Here is a 17,387-nt window from a genome sequence, read left to right as displayed (position 1 = left end):
TGTCCCTCTTCCTATACACAACCAATGTTATGCATAACAGTACTGAATATTTCCCCGAAGTGCTTAGGACTTCAATAGGCCTATATTTACTGGGTACTAGGGCACCGGGACACTTAAGTAACAGCCGGCATAACCCTTCTGAGCTTTCACTGATTGGAAAAGGTTGAATGGTAGAGCGCTTTGTACCGTCCGTCGTTAACCTAATCATGGATATTTATTATTATTATTTGATTGATTTTAGTTACAAAATCCAATTGTTTGGTTCAACTGTAGTATTCTTCAATAGCAGCTTCTAGATTAATATTACTTTAAACAATAATTACACTTTAAACATTTAAAAACCAGTTATTTATGCCACATATCAATACCATCACAGGCAGTCGCGAAATGTATGATCATAACATACGGACATGATGAGTTTATTTTGAAGCTAGTAAAGAGTGATAATATAAGCCTGTTCCTATCATCTTATAAGTTACCTGAGTACATACTCACCACATGGAAACTGTGGAAAAAATAATATCACCACGGCATGCTGAATGACCCTAAAAACATAGTCTCTTTGATGCATATTTCCTTACCTAAGGCTTAAGGTTTTCAGCACCTTCGGTGCTGCACCTGCCGCTTTAGACGTGGCATTGTTCGCTATCCTGTCTACAGACGTCTTGATCCACACCAGCATCCTCCCATGACTTCAAGATATCTACGACTTACCATCAGACCTCTCGCCACCGTCACGTGAAATACAGGTCAGCTCTAGAAAAGCCGACAAATTGACAATAACAATTTCCCGACGAATAACGTCGTTCAAGGTAGCATGGCGTGAAGACGATCGGCACTCCGTTGATAAGATGATCAGAAAGAAGTTCCCAAAATAATATTTATGTGTAATGTACCGGCCTTACAAATAAACTTGGTATAAAGTTATAACTAAGCATAAATAAAGAATATGCAAAATGTTTACAATATCGTTGACAACACTGTCAATACAATGATAATTATGAAGTTTTCCGAATGACAAGCAGCCATATGACCGAATTAACTAATCGTAAGCAAAATGTCTATTTGGAAACATTTTACATTTTCTTGGTTTATGATTAGTTATAACTTTATACCAAGTTTATATGTAAGGCCGTGTATGTACAATGTTTAAATATTTTTATTAATATTGTATGAGTATTAACATGCAAAAATAGTAATTATTTGCAATAAATAATGCTGAAAGTCACTCACTATTGGACGCAATTTACTCTTGTTAAAATTTATTTTTTATTTAAATATGTTATTGTTCATATTAATGAAAGTTGTATGATACCCCAATCTCCTCTCAAATACACACATTGCTACTACGGGTTTCGCTATAAAAGCTGATGAAATATTGTATTTATTATTAGTAAAAGAACTTGGCCTTTCCTTCACCTACTGAAAAATACGAACAAGAAATATGTTCAAACTCAGTTTATTCTTCGTCCTTTTGGCTGTGGCCTTCATGGGAACTGTAAGTATTTTTTAAATATTTTTTTACAAATAATATATCTATCATTATTATTATGTTGCAACAGTTAATATGTTAATTTTTATAAATTACTAGCTGATCCAGCAAACCTTGTATTTTTTTTTGGGGTGTAAATTTGGGGTGTAAATAGTAGATGCAACCGATTCTCAGACCTACCAAATTTATCGTACTACAATTATTGTAAGTATTGATCCATTGCCATCTTGCAACCGGGTTTTAGGGTTGTATATCATAAAAAAATAAATACAAAATATTACGGGATGAATAATAGATAGTAGCCGATTCTCAGACCTACTGAATATGCATAAAAATTAGGTAAAAATCAGTAAAGCCGTTTCGGAGGAGTAAGGTAACTAACATTGTGACACGAGAATTTTATATATAAGATTTTAAGTTTCAATGACCTAAGTTTTTAATAGCGCCACTAGGTCTTCAGTAGCACAGATGTGGTAGTGGCAGCCACATTTCCCAAGAATATACCATATAAATAACTGAGTTCAAGTAGGCGGGCCGTACTGCAGAATAATTTAAATAACTAATTAGCTCCTTCCTCTACGTTTAAAAAATACTCGCATCTAAAGTTTATATTTAGTAGTAAATTTTATATATATATTAATTTATTATTAATATAATTAAACTTATAATTAATGCTCCTTGTGTTCATTTTCTACAAGATGACGTAGATCGCATATGTAAATAATGAAGAGGAAAACCCAAGAATAGACCCTAGTGGTACTAGGAACTATATTAGAGGGTAGTCCCGAGAGATCTCCTGTCATTAGCATTCTCTATAATATCCTAGGAGGTCTTTTCATGCCTAGAAATTTAAGAGTTCTACTATTTCCACGAGCCGAACAAAGACTGAAATTTTGTTTAGATTCTTTAACATTTTCAAATGACTCAGCAACCCCGATGAAAAAGTGTTTGTTTTAGAAACATGTCCGAAAAAAAATATAAAACCCGCAACTTTCTGCTAACAGTTGATTTGATTTTATATAATGAGATTACTGTAGTACTTAATTAAGCAGAGTTTCAATTGTTTATTATTCCTGCGTGAACACTTGCTTAACTTACACTTCATACCCCCTGCCGCTGTCCTTCAAACATACCGGCGGAAAAACATATATTTTCAACCTTTGGCTCAAAATTTTGCTACTACCACCTATCAAACACTATTCACAAACAAGCTATGCATCTAAATAATTAATAAAATCTAATAGAAAAATATTACAAAACTAATTTAAGTTTAATGATACAACGACAATTTCACTGTCAATTTGTCGAAACGGGGCCCATATGTCGGTCGCGGGTATCTGCGCCTCCACCTGTGTGTGGATGCCAGGGAGACATTGCCTTCAATAGATATCTCCACCTCTCCTCTTTTCCCTCTCTACAATGTATATAATATATATTCAATTATTTTGTATATTTTTACAGAAATCCACATCTATTGGAATACCATGCCCTGGTAAGATGATAATATTATAAATACATATACGTCAATTAATTAATCGGTCTAAGTGAAACAGTAGAAATGGTGGGCGGATTATATTCTAGACATCGCATAATCCCCGTAAGATAAAATTGGGACAGGCCGCTTCTTAGACAACTTAAGCCCTTCATAAGACGGCTATCAGTCCGTGGTCAAGTGTACATTTTCACTTTCTTAATTACTTACCTACATTAATTAATTACCTAACTTAATTACTCACTGTTTGTGATAGTTGTAGATAGTGTGAACTCGTCAAACGGGTCTTGGAAGGTGGCGAGCCACGAGCAGTCATCGCCTTGATCCGCGTCGAACAATCGCGGACATAATGTTATAATGCCTTACCTACACCATGGCCCATTGCTCCGTTAACTGTTAAATAATATTTATTATACCGGAACGTGTGGCGAAATTGAAATGGGGGTGGGCTGGCCATGTCGCCCGCAATCATGGCTCGTGCTGGAAGGCAGTGATAGAATGGAGACCGTGGGGTGAGAACCGCCCGAGAGGAAGACCGTAGATGCGTTGATACGACGATATCAAAAGACTGGCGGGAACAAAGTGGTTGGAAACTGCTCAAGACCCGAAAAGATGGCATAAGCTGAAGGAGGCCTACACCTTAGAGGTCGAGAACGGCTAAAGAAGAAGATACCGGAATCCTTTTATCACGTAAAAATTTAAATTTAATTGCAAACAGCGGAGTTAAAACTCATACAATTATGGATATCTAAAAACTACAGCTCTGCTTTTGATAATAATTACAGGTCTTGATAATTATTCTTGACTTTCGTAAACAGGCAAATATTGAACAAATTCGAATGATTCAAATGTGAATACGAACCATGAACAGGTGAGATTATTAACGATTTTGGGATGACCCCCTTTATGAATAACGCACCGTGCAGGGATAAAAATTCATAATAATCTGCCCGCATCTGATATTACAAAAATGTAACGGATACAGGATTATACGGAAAAGTGCGGGATAGGTGATGTCGAAGCTAGAATCGCCAAGTTCATACATTTAGCTAATGTGTTGAAGGCTTCAAATGTAGGAATCAGCATATAAAACAAAAATATCGTTCTTTGCGAATTTTTTCACCAGCTCACCCCAGTATCAGCTCGATCCATTTGACCACGTGCAACGCAGAGCAGCTCGAATTGTCGGGGACCCACTGCTCTGTGAACAGCTGGATCACTTGGCGTTGCGTAGAGACGTCGCTTCATTGTGTGTCTTCTGATGCATTTATCACGGGGAGCGTTCCGAAGAGCTGTTTAACCTGATTCCTGCCGCCAAATTCAACCTTCGCACGACACGCCACAAGTTAGGATATCACCCCCACCATCTGGATGTCTGGCGGTCCTCCACAGTGCGGTTTTCAAGGAGCTTTCTTCCACGTACTACAAAGCTGTGGAATGAGCTTCCTTGTGCGGTGTTTCCGGGACGATACGACATGGGTACCTTCAAGAAAAGCGCGTACACCTTCCTTAAAGGCCGACAACGCTCTTGTGATTCCTCTGGTGTTGCAAGAGAATGTGGGCGGCTGTGATCACTTAACACCAGGTGACCCGTACGCTCGTTTGTCCTCCTATTCCACAAAGAAAAAGAAAAAAAAGCTCTGAATCTGAATAGAAGCAACTTTATAGGTCCCAAAGAACGAACGCCTGAAATACTTTTTTGCAAATATTTTCAAACTATGTAGAAATGTAAAAGATATATATATATATAGATATATATATATATATATATAGATCCGCCTTCATTAATCAGAATCCAGAAACGTTCTCAATGTCCTAGGTGGAAGCACCTACCCAAGTGGGATCCACTTATGATATTGTGTTTGATGTGGAGGAAGTAGGGTCGGCCAAGATGTTGGCCATATCATGGTGGCACTTAAAGCAAGCTTCCATAATGAAAGCGTACATAATAATTCATGTTACTTTGTATAAGGCGTTCTTGTAATTTCATGGAGGAGCGGGCGAGAGCATATAGAGGTTGGTAGGGGTGAACGAATACCATGGCTTTTTTTAAATTAAATAGACAAGCGGTGTTCATCTTTCAGTCAAATCCCCTATTCAATCTTGACTTTTATGTATAGTCAATGAAACATTCCTACCAAATTTCAATTATATCAATGTTCCGTTCCAATCTTGGGATGAGACTATTCAAAGGTGGAAACTACTAATAACATGATATTATGTTCAGGTGGCGGTAGTGGTGCCGGCCAAGGTGTCGGTCTAGGAGAAGGTGTCGGTTACGGCCAAGGTAAGAAGGGAAAATTTAATTTAACAAAAAAAGAAGGCTTGCTCAAATGGTTGAAAATGTTACACAAAGTAAGCTGTCTCATATAATATCAATACATAAAAAAAACAATAAAAAAGGGTTTAAAGAAATACGTTACTTAAATTTCAAGAAATAAGTTAGAAATACATTTCCGCATAATCACCGCAGTACACAAACATGTATTACTTTAAACAGGAAGTTCTTATAATTTTACTGGACGAGCGGGCAAGATCATATGATGATGTATAAATTATTGTTTTGTAACTATTTGACGTAAACAAGTGTATTTCAAATACCTACTTGACAGACAAGCTGACAAGATCATATGATGACGTATAAATATTTGTAATTATTTGACAATGACGTTTAATTAATGACGAATACATATAGACAATGCACCTGTAACTATGTATGTAGTTACAAACCACATAACTTGGCTGACACCGACTCCATAAATAACAATAATGGTTACTACAATTAGATTTATTGATAAGTTTGTATAAAAATACGCAATTATTTTAATAATTCTTAGTGCATATTTTATCAATTGTTTTGAAAGTGTTTTTGAAGTCGGTTTGTTTTTTTTTATTTTTAGATTTTTAGTGAATTTGAACTATACTAACTAATAAATTGTCTAAATTTGTGTAGATCCACTAAATTTTGCAATGCAGCAATGAACGTAAGCGCATTGCAATATTATTACAGACTGTATGAAATTCAGCCACAGATCACACCCTTACTGTAAGTCGTTCAGGAGTCCCATTGATCATTATATTTTACTACGACAATTACTTGACCATAAGGACGTTACGGTAGGTGATTCAAATATCTGGATAGCCTAACCTAGTATCGTTGATCCTAAAAATTGAAGAGTTCCGTTACTTTGTTATGGATCCCATAATCAAAACCCAACCAAACTATCACCAAACTACCTTTGAAGTATATCCTTTCCAATAAATAACAGAATTATAAAATTCACCCAGTCGAAAGTTCTGAGGTAACAATCATAAAAAAACATACCGACGAATTGATAACCTCCTCCTTTTTGAAGTCGGTTAAAAAGAGCGACTCTATTGTTTTCATTTCTGACTGTTTCCTTTCATCTGTCCCATTCTGATAAGCGGGTCTTGTTGGGGACTTGTCAATAATTGTACCATATTTAATGAACAAATATTCGTTATAATTCAATTAATTACGCTTTTCGCATATCAATCTTATGTTAATAAAATAACCTTACCGATGACAAGTCACACCATCATCTTTTGAGTCGTTAATGTATTATTTAAGCACTTTTAATAGAACACTTAGGCTTGTTGATTTACACACAGTTGACACACTACTAAGGAGAAAAGTGTGCTTAGATTGTCTTAAAGCACACTTTTGCCATTCCGTTATCAGACTGCGAATGATATCGCCATATGTATAGAACGTAATTGTTATTTGACGTAAAAAAGTGTATTTCAAATACCTACTTCCAATAAATTGTTTTAATTTGATTTGACATAATATAAGGGTGGTGACCAAAGACCATGATCCATAGGCTTTTTTGAATTAAAACAAAGAGGTGTCCATCTCTCAGTCACATCCCCTATTAAATCTTGAATTTTATGTATTGTCTATGAGACATTCCTACCAAATTTCAATTTTATCAATTTTCCGTCCCACACATCTTGGGGTGAGACTATTCATAGGTAGAAACCACTTATAACATGATATTATGTTCAGGTGGCGGTAATGGTGGCAAAGGTGTCGGTCTAGGAGAAGGTGTCGGTTACGGCCAAGGTAAGAAGGGAAAATTTAATTTAACAAAAAAAGAAGGCTTGCTCAAATAGTTGAAAGTATTACACCAAGTAAGCTGTCTCAATACATAGAAAAACATTAAAAAAGGATTTAAAGGAATAGGTTACTTAAATTTCAAGAAATAAGTTAGGAATACATTTTCGCATAATCACCACAGTACATAAACATGTATTCCTTTCAACAGGAAGTTCTTATAATTTTACTGGACAAGCGGGCAAGATCATAATATTATAATAGCGTATAAATTATTTTTTTGTAATTATTTGACGTAAAAAAGTGTATTTCAAATACCTACTTACAATAAATTGCTTTGATGTGATTTGACATAATATAAGGGTGGTGGCCAAAGACCATGATGCATAGGCTTTTTTGAATTAAAACAAAGAGGTGTCAATTCAATCTTGACTTTTATGTATTGTCAATGAAACATTCCTACCAAATTTCAATTTTATCAATTTTCCGTCCCACACATTTTGGGATGAGACTATTCATAGGTGGACACTACTTATAACATGATATTATGTTCAGGTGGCGGTAATGGTGCCGGCCAAGGTGTCGGTTTAGGAAAAGGTGTCGGTTACGGCCAAGGTAAGAAGGGAAAATTTAATTTAACAAAAAAAGAAGGCTTGCTCAAATAGTTGAAAATATTACACCAAGTAAGCTGTCTCAATACATAGAAAAACATTAAAAAAGAATTCATCACCGCAGTACACAAACATGTATTACTTTCAACAGGAAGTTCTAATAATTTTACTGGACAAGCGGGCAAGATCATATGATAGCGTATATATTATTGTTTTGTAATTATTCGACTTAAAAAAGTGTATTTCAAACACCTACTTGCAATAAATTGTTTTGATATGATTTAACAAAATATAAGGGTGGTGGCCAAAGACCATGATGCATAGGCTTTTTTGAATTAAAACAAAGAGGTGTCAATTCAATCTTGACTTTTATGTATTGTCAATGAAACATTCCTACCAAATTTCAATTTTATCAATTTTCCGTCCCACACATTTTGGGATGAGACTATTCATAGGTGGACACTACTTATAACATGATATTATGTTCAGGTGGCGGTAATGGTGCCGGCCAAGGTGTCGGTTTAGGAAAAGGTGTCGGTTACGGCCAAGGTAAGAAGGGAAAATTTAATTTAACAAAAAAAGAAGGCTTGCTCAAATAGTTGAAAATATTACACCAAGTAAGCTGTCTCAATACATAGAAAAACATTAAAAAAGGATTTAAAGGAATAGGTTACTTAAATTTCAAGAAATAAGTTAGGAATACATTTTCGCATAATCACCGCACTACATAAACATGTATTCCTTTCAACAGGAAGTTCTTATAATTTTACTGGACAAGCGGGCAAGATCATAATATTATAATAGCGTATAAATTATTTTTTTGTAATTATTTGACGTAAAAAAGTGTATTTCAAATACCTACTTACAATAAATTGCTTTGATGTGATTTGACATAATATAAGGGTGGTGGCCAAAGACCATGATCAATAGGCTTTTTTGAATTAAAACGAAGAGGTGTAAATTCAATCTTGACTTTTATGTATTGTCAATGAAACATTCCTACCAAATTTCAATTTTATCAATTTTCCGTCCCACACATTTTGGGATGAGACTATTCATAGGTGGACACTACTTATAACATGATATTATGTTCAGGTGGCGGTAATGGTGCCGGCCAAGGTGTCGGTCTAGGAAAAGGTGTCGGTTTAGGCCAAGGTAAGAAGGGAAAATTTAATTTAACAAAAAAAGAAGGCTTGCTCAAATGGTTGAAAATGTTACACAAAGTAAGCTGTCTCATTACATAGAAAAACAATAAAAAAGGGTTTAAAGGAATAGGTTACTTAAATTTCAAGAAATAAGTTAGGAATACATTTCCGTACAATCACCGTTTCGTGTCGAGGATCGGACTCTCCAAAGTAATTGAAAGCATTATTAGACATCAAATCTTAGTATACGGTCGCTTATCAATATAAGTTGATCAGCGATCGACAGTACGGCTTTCGCCGTTGGCGGCAACTATTGAAAGCAAGGGAGAAGGCCTGGCAGATAGAGTCTATAAAACTAATGCCATCGATCGTGATTGCAAGCCGCTCCTCTCAAAACTTCCATCATTTGGGCTTTCCGAGGGTGTTTGTAAGTGGAACACTAGTTTCGCAGCATATCAATTAGATGTTGGATGCCTCTAGCACGAATTGCTATGTAGATACCTACCATAACCATAACAATACTGGAGTTACCTTGTGCGAGGGATATGCAAGTCTCTCTTGGAAAATTGTCGACGCGTGCCGGAAGAAATTTGTGTCTTCTATCGAGCCCTCTGAGACCTGATTCCTATAACCACCCTAGCACGACTCGTCACAGACTAGAATACCATCCGGGTGTCTGGCGTTCATCTATAGTGCGGTATTCAAGGAACTTTCTTCCACGTGCAGCTAAACTATGGAATGAGGTTCCTGGTACGGTGTTTCCAGGATGATATCCATGTCGTATCATCCGTATTGCATTTAATTTTCTTGCAAATTTCAAATTCTACGACAGTTTCGCATAACAGTAACTTTAATAGTAGCTCACAACAAAACAAACTATTCGTTCGCCTTGATCGGATATCAAAGATAGAATGTCTTATGTACCTGAAATGACAACGGCACCCACTTTGTGCCGCAACAACAGGTCAAGCGCACTGGTGTTTTTCGTTAGAAACTGTGTTTATGTGAATTTATGTTGCACAGGTACTAATGGAAAAAGCATTACACAAGCAATCGGTGTTGGATTTGGGTTGGGAGGTAAGGTCTATATTTAATTATTTAGTCAGAGGGTTATCCTCCACGTGTTTGCGGGTTTACTCTGTAGGTAATAAAACTAGCAGTCGCGCAAAAATGTCGATAGCTTGCAGATAGCTCACATGAGGATAACTTTATATTCGTCGCATTGATTTCGCTCTCTTTATATTAAATTTCTCCAAATAGCAATAAGATAAATTTTTAATTTAATATTCACAATTACAATATAATGAAAAACATAAATAGTATTTATCGAAAATAAGTAATATAATCATGATGCATCTTTTCTCGAGTATGTTAAAAAATACTCTAAATTATTTAAAAGTGTTTGTTCTATTGCAAAGTCTATGCATATCAGACAGATAATTAAAAATGCACCGAATAAAATAAAGATGACTTGGAATGTGATTAACTGGGAATCTGGAAGAGTGAGTGTTTATTGATAAATTGAATACAATTTATCAATAAACAATACTATAATTCAATCTCAGCAGGAAGTTGCTTCTGCTTTTGAGAATTTTTTTTCTGACATTCCAGTTTCTATTACAAGCACTCTTGTCTCCTCCACCAGTGTTGCTGAGTCACTTCTCCTGGAAAATGTTAAAGATTGCCAACAAACTTTCAATTTTAGTTTTGTTAGCCCTGGAGAAATAATTAAAACTTTTAAGTCTCTCGACACGAAAAAAACTGCTGATATATGGGGCATTTCTGTTAAAATAATAAGTTCAATAATTGATGTCATAGCACCATATCTTGCAATAGTCTTTAATAATTGTATAAGTCGTGGCGTGTTTCCTGACCTTCTGAAACATAGTAAAATTACACCAATATTTAAGTCGGGTTGCTTTTCTGACCCGAATAACTATCGTCCTGTGTCGGTTTTGCCGACCCTTAGTAAAATTTTTGAAAAAATAATTTTAAGCCAAATGCTTACTTACTTTAACTCTCATAAGTTACTTCATTTGAAATAATTTGGCTTTACTAGGGGACGTTCAACAACGGATGCAGGTGTTGAGCTAATCAAGAATATTTTTGATGCCTGGGAGGAATCGCAAATGCACTTGACATCTTCTGTGATTTATCTAAGGCTTTTGATTGTGTTCAACATTCAGCGCTGGTCAGGAAGCTATACCACTATGGCATAAAAGGAACTGCGCTCGATCTTCTGACTTCATATCTAAACAATAGAATTCAGAGGGTCGACGTGAATGGCAAGAGATCTCCTAGGACTCTTCTCAGTATGGGGGTACCACAAGGGTCTATTCTTAGACCGTTCCTCTTCCTTATCTATATAAATGATCTTCCTAATCTTATAGAGAAAATACATAAGGTAGTATTGTTTGCGGACGACACTTCACTGATTTTCAAAGTGAAAAGAAACCAAGCTATGTATGACGAAGTGAACGATATTTTATCTGACATCGTGTACTGGTTTAGCGCTAATAACCTATCGTTAAATAGCAAGAAAACTACATACATTAAATTTACCGTACCAAATGTCAAAAATGTAAATGCAAATGTTTTGTTAAACGGAGAGGTGATAGAACCGGTGGAATCTGCTTTATTTCTTGGCATAACTCTAGATTCCAAATTACAATGGGGCCCCCATATTGAAGGATTGGCGAACAGACTTAGTTCTGCAGTATACGCGGTTAAAAAGATTAGACAATTAACTGACATATATACGGCGCGACTAGTATACTTTAGTTATTTCCATAGTATTATGTCCTATGGTATATTGCTATGGGGCAACGCTGCCGATATTAATACAATATTTGTGCTGCAGAATAGGGCTATTCGCGCTATTTATAACCTAGGTCCTAAGGAATCATTGAGAGCAAAATTCAAAGAAATTAACATCTTGACTGTTGCTTCTCAATATATTTTTGATAATCTAATGTATGTTCATAGGCACATAAGTGAATTTGCCAGAAACTGTCAAAACCATAATGTTAACACCAGGAACAGACATAAACTTATGATGCCTACTACTCGGCTAAGTCGAGTTAGTAAGTCTTTTGTGGGGCGATGTGCTTTTACAACAAGATCCCAGAAAATGTTCAAAACAAAAGTATAACGTTATTCAAAAGAATTGTTAAAAAACTTTGTGTGGTAAAGGTTACTATAACATAAATGACTTTCTTAATGATACCACAGATTGGGAATGGAGTGACCACCCTCAGGCTATTAAATAATAAGTTTAATTGTACAGTATTACTTTGTAAACATATTTATTCGATGAAAAAAAAATCCCGCTGAGTTTGTTGCGCCCATTCTTCTCAGGTCTGAGGCATTCATTTTGGAATGGGTGGTAGTTTTTTGACTTTCAATAAGTGATGTCACATCCTATTTTGAATAAAAATATTTGAATTTCAATTTAAGAAACCCCGTTGTGTATTCTAGAAGTGTTATATTTACCGTATTCAAGCGATGGAGCGTCTCCACTTTTATTTTAACTCTTATCTTACTATTTTAAAGACCGTCTTTAATCTAATATTACTCGCACAAAATTATCGGACATTTTGAATAGAAATCGCTTTTTTTTTTATCAGATATTGATTTGTACGACCCATTAGAAAGACAAAATGTGACAAGTCTTCGATTAAAGGGCGCAAGAAACATTAACAGACCGTTTAACTCTTATAGCCAAATTTTATTAGGTACAAAAGTTACAACGATATTTTTTTAAATCTATAAACCTGAATGTCATGATTAGGAACACCCTTGGGTTTAAGCAAGCTAGGAGCCCCACAGCTTCACAGAGGAACAATCTTATTACATTTTAAACTGATATGCACATTCAATTCAAATATTTTTTTATTCAAAATCAGATTTTAAATTACTTATTGTACGTCAAAACCTTATGAATTACTAAATAAAATTTACTCTTTAAATAGCCTGAGGTGTGTGAAGTCGTAGAGTCATCATCATATTAAAGTTTTATTCAACCTCTATCACACAAGTTCATTTATAAGTCGTGTAGATAGACTATGATAGCTGTGAAAAAAATGAGTTTAGAGTTAACCTCTATGTTGAGCAATTCACGGACACTAACACAAAGTGTCATACAAATCGCGAGTGTAGCTTGTACGCTCACCAAAGTAATAAACCTGGCCTATTTTTATCGGTTCTCTAACAGCAAAAGACTCTCCCCCTTATTCATAATGATCCGCTAACGTTAAACAGCCGCTAAGGAGTGTTTTTTCTCATTCTGACTTAGGTCAATAGAAGAAGACAGAGTGAGAATTAGCAATGCTTTAAGTTAGCAGACTATTATGAATAAAGGGATCTATCTAGATTTATAAATTGTCTACGTTTAGGTATTCTACAATATTGATTATGTACGTAACTAAAGTATAAATTGAAATTAAATGTTATATAATATACCGATACCTACATCGAAGTAATAATGTATCAAGTTTGTCTTATAGAATTTAATTTAAATTATTTTTTGTATTATATTATTAAGACAAACCATTACCAAATAAGGTTATTCTAAGAATGGCGATTTATGAAAATATTATGTTATGGTTTTCAGTTGGCGCGTCTAAAACTGTGACACAAAACAGCCCGGTGCCATGTTAAGTGGTAGGTAATAATTTTAATATTACGCACACATACATTCTAAGATATTGTGATAATTTTATTAAATTATTATGCAAACAGTATTTACTTTTCAATTTGATAAGGATAAACACGACATCTAGCACCCTATCGGACTGGATTTAACGTACATACCTAGTGGTATTTTCTGTATTATTTATATGGAATGTGCCATTAAAAGCTATCATTAGATTATACACTAATTCTTAGGGCTCGTCACCTTGAGACATAAGATGTTAAGTCTCATTTCCCAGTAATTTCACTAGCTACGGCGCCCTTCAGACCGAAACACAGTAATCTTTATACATTACTGCTTCAAGGCAGAAATATACGCCGTTGTGGTACCCAAAATCTAGCCGGGATCCTGTGCAAAGGAGCCTCCCGCTGCTAAAATTTATAGTAAATAATGTAATATGGCCGCCTGTTTAATATATCAAAAAATACTCTTGATTTAGAAGCTGGATCTCAAGACTGACAAAATCAATATATTTTGATGTTAATTGCAACATGACACCGTCATGAGAAATGCTATTGACAGATGGACAAGGACTACTGAACCTATAAATAAGATTCTTGTTCTCTTAAAGACGTAGGAATTCTTAACCTGATTCCTGCCGGCGAAATCACCTTCGCACGACACGCCACAAGTTAGGATTTCATCCCCACCATCTGGATGTGTGGCGGTCCTCCACAGTGCGGTTTTCAAGGAGCTTTCTCCCTCATACTACAAAGCTGTAGAATGAGCTTCCTTGTGCGGTGTTTCCAGGACGATACGACCTTCAAAAAAAGCGCGTACACCTTCCTTAAAGGCCGGCAACGCTCTTGTGATTCCTCTGATGTTGCAAGAGAGTGTGGGCGGCGGTGATCACTTAACACCAGGTGACCGCTCGTTTGTCCTCCTATTCCATAAAAAAAAATCTTAAAACCAAATAATGTGGATTGATGCATCTACTGTACTCAATAACTCCTCCTTTATTTATTAATTTACATTTATTTTTTTCGACCTACTCGTGTTAGGCGTATTTGGCGTTTGAGTATTGTTTTTACATCACTTTACATAATTTGTAATTATGTAAGACGCGGAAGCTGTAAATCTCGATTCAAAAGAGATGAGTTTCTTGCCACTTCTTGTTATTTTAGCTCGGCCTCTTCCGAAGCGGTGGTACTTAAATGGTAAAAGGAAAACACTTTTTACAATCATAGGCGTCATTTCTTTGACCTACGTGAATAAAGTGATTTTGATTCGATTTGATTTGATCAATTATGTCCTGTGCTAGCCCTTGAACCCATCAGCTCTCCATACCTTCGACGGTGTGGAAATTTAAGCTATTAAAATAAGAACCGCCCTTGTTCTGTTGTAGTTTACAATCTTGCCATTGCATCTAATAATTATAGAAACCTTCGTTTAATGACAAAAAATGTAAATATAAAAGTAATAATATACAAATAACGATGCGGAACTCGAACCCGCGACCTCTCATGTTCCGTGCGAGCGCTCTTCCAACTGAGCCAACCGTTCGAGTGACGTATCGTTGATCAAATCTTGAGTTGAGAGTCGAACAAGCTTGCTTTCAGGTTGTGGCTTGTTGTGTGGCACGGAACTCGAGAGGTCGCAGGTTCGAGTCCCGCATTGTTCTTAATTTTTTTTTACTTTTATTTGTGTAATGAATCCCAGACGGGTTATCACTTTAAAACATACCGAATCGTAATAATATATTTGAAGTTAATTTTTTCAATTCAATTTCTTCAAAACCAGTATTGTTATTTTCAATTCCAAATATTAGAATGGAAGTATTGACGTAGTCCATGCGAATATAATAATGCATTAGGTTGGTAAAAATAATGTACTTTTGAAAAGGTAGGTGGTATTTTCTGAACAAGAAAATTTAGAGACCGATAACTTACCGTGCATTAATCTTCAAATTATATTTTAGCTCATAGAATTAATATCTTAGTTAAGATTAGTTAATAAAATATTAATATTCTTTATATTTTTACAGGTAAATAGTCCGCCGAACAATAAAATCTCAATCGGAATGTAAGATTGTATTACATTAATTTGATTAAATCCGATTAAATTCATATTTGTTTTAATTATTTCTGAGATATTTATTTTAGGTGATTCTAACGGCCGTTCCCAAAATTCAGTCTATCTCCGGTTGTGGCCTACTATTACTACAATTATATAGATTTATAATACTAGAGATAAAAATCGTAACTATCGTTGACTTTTCTGTCCCAATAATATTATCGACGGTAACTCACCTTATCCGTACACGCTGTCTGTCAATGGGTCGACGTATAGCTTACCAGCGATTGAAGTTTGTATGGAAATTGCAATTCACGCGTCCCAATATAAGGCGATAAGAATGACTTATCGGATGTATTGGGACAGCTTCAGATTATTGACAGCTAATTACTGACAGTAGAACGTAGTAATTTATCTCTATCTGTACATAGTATATTGTGAACGGCCGTAAGTCAGACGTAGGCAATGATATATTAAAAAGGTGCAAATACACATTTTAACAGTAAGTTGGCGTTCATTGATTCACGCAAACGACAAATACGCCATCTCTTTACAACTCTTCTATGGGTCAGCATAGTATCTTTTTTCGGTTAAAAATAAACTTTAAACTTAAATCGAAAAAGTAAGCATAAATATCATATAATACTAGTAAATTATATCTATCTTTGGAAGTAGAGTACAAACTATGCTTTAGACATGTTACTGTGACAAAAAGTACCCATCATTAGGTTATTTGAAAAAAGGGAAATTTAAATATTCCCAACAATGGCATTAAAGACATTATTGCTCTTTTAACAGACAATTTTTTTTTATTTATTTATCATATTACATATACCGATATAAAACTAGGTCAAATAAACATCTAAAAAAACCACAAAGGTTAACAACTAATGCTAATAACACTAAGGGCCTCGTTCACCATGTCCAAGTAAAGCTGTGATTAGTAACTTCTCAATTAACGTTAATTGGAAGCTACATGTTATGAGTATCTTTTGCCAATTTCACAAGCGAAAATTATGTCTTGAGTAACTACTGATTGGTTATGCGAGTAATGAATCTATCACACGTCATATTAGTTAAATTTTACGTCAAATATCACTTGTCAAACTCCATTGTAGATTGTCATTTATGAATTTGTTAAATGTTGAGCGTTCATTTCACTGTTTGGCGCCAGATGTTTGACGCATGACCTTTGAAACTAGAAAGCATCTGGAAATAGTACAATACAGTTTTTGTCATTTAGTGGTTACTTGTGTGAATATCATTATGGATAAAATTAAAAGAGAGAGAACTACATACTTTACACGAGAGGGATATTTTGGTATTATTAAATATCTTATAAAGTAAAAATAATTAATATAATATAAAGATCTATAATCTTAACTCGTCCAATTGATGATCAATCAAATCGAACAAATCCATATCTAATAATTTATTTTTATGCTACCTCTGAAAAGATGCACGAAACAACAAATGATAATAATAGTAGGCACATAATATCATGCAACTGTCAAGTAACCGTGCTAATTGGCAGAAGATGTGGCAAGTTAGTTACGGGACAGCTAATCTTAAGATTAGTGTTACTTTAAGGTCGTGAAATTCGCATGTTGTTACTATTGATTTTACTCAGTGATTAGCTTACTTGATAGTTTACTTGAATGTGGTGGTCACAACTCACAACTTATGCTATAAATTAAATGAACACAGTGAAAATATTTTAAGACTTAAAAACGAATAAATATAACTTATAAATATGACTTGAACAGGTTCAAAATTCTCTTAGCTGCTATAATTTATGTAATAGGTAATCCTTTATTCTATAATTAATCTTTTTAGTATTTAAATTTTGCCGCTCAATGAAGG

At 34.9% G+C, this 17,387-nt stretch overlaps 1 long non-coding RNA gene across 5 annotated transcripts; it reads left to right on the top strand.

Moving 5' to 3' along the window:
• Nucleotides 1-1,364: 1,364 nt before the first annotated feature.
• On the top strand, nucleotides 1,365-15,577 carry LOC126975793 (uncharacterized). Of its 5 annotated transcripts, none has more exons than XR_007731786.1 (10): nucleotides 1,365-1,498; nucleotides 2,954-2,984; nucleotides 5,212-5,271; nucleotides 7,015-7,071; nucleotides 7,618-7,677; nucleotides 8,163-8,222; nucleotides 8,769-8,828; nucleotides 9,842-9,895; nucleotides 13,431-13,480; nucleotides 15,496-15,577. It is a non-coding gene; the product is annotated as an uncharacterized LOC126975793 (long non-coding RNA). The 5 variants fall into 5 exon arrangements; XR_007731788.1 differs by having other exon boundaries at nucleotides 13,431-13,484; XR_007731787.1 differs by lacking the exon at nucleotides 7,015-7,071.
• The last annotated feature ends 1,810 nt before the right edge of the window (nucleotides 15,578-17,387 follow it).

Source organism: Leptidea sinapis, chromosome 37 (genome assembly GCF_905404315.1).
Source record: "Leptidea sinapis chromosome 37, ilLepSina1.1, whole genome shotgun sequence".
In the NCBI taxonomy this organism is placed as follows: domain Eukaryota; kingdom Metazoa; phylum Arthropoda; class Insecta; order Lepidoptera; family Pieridae; genus Leptidea; species Leptidea sinapis.
Note: the sequence above shows the minus strand (reverse complement) of the source record. Positions and strands in the feature narration are given on the sequence as shown.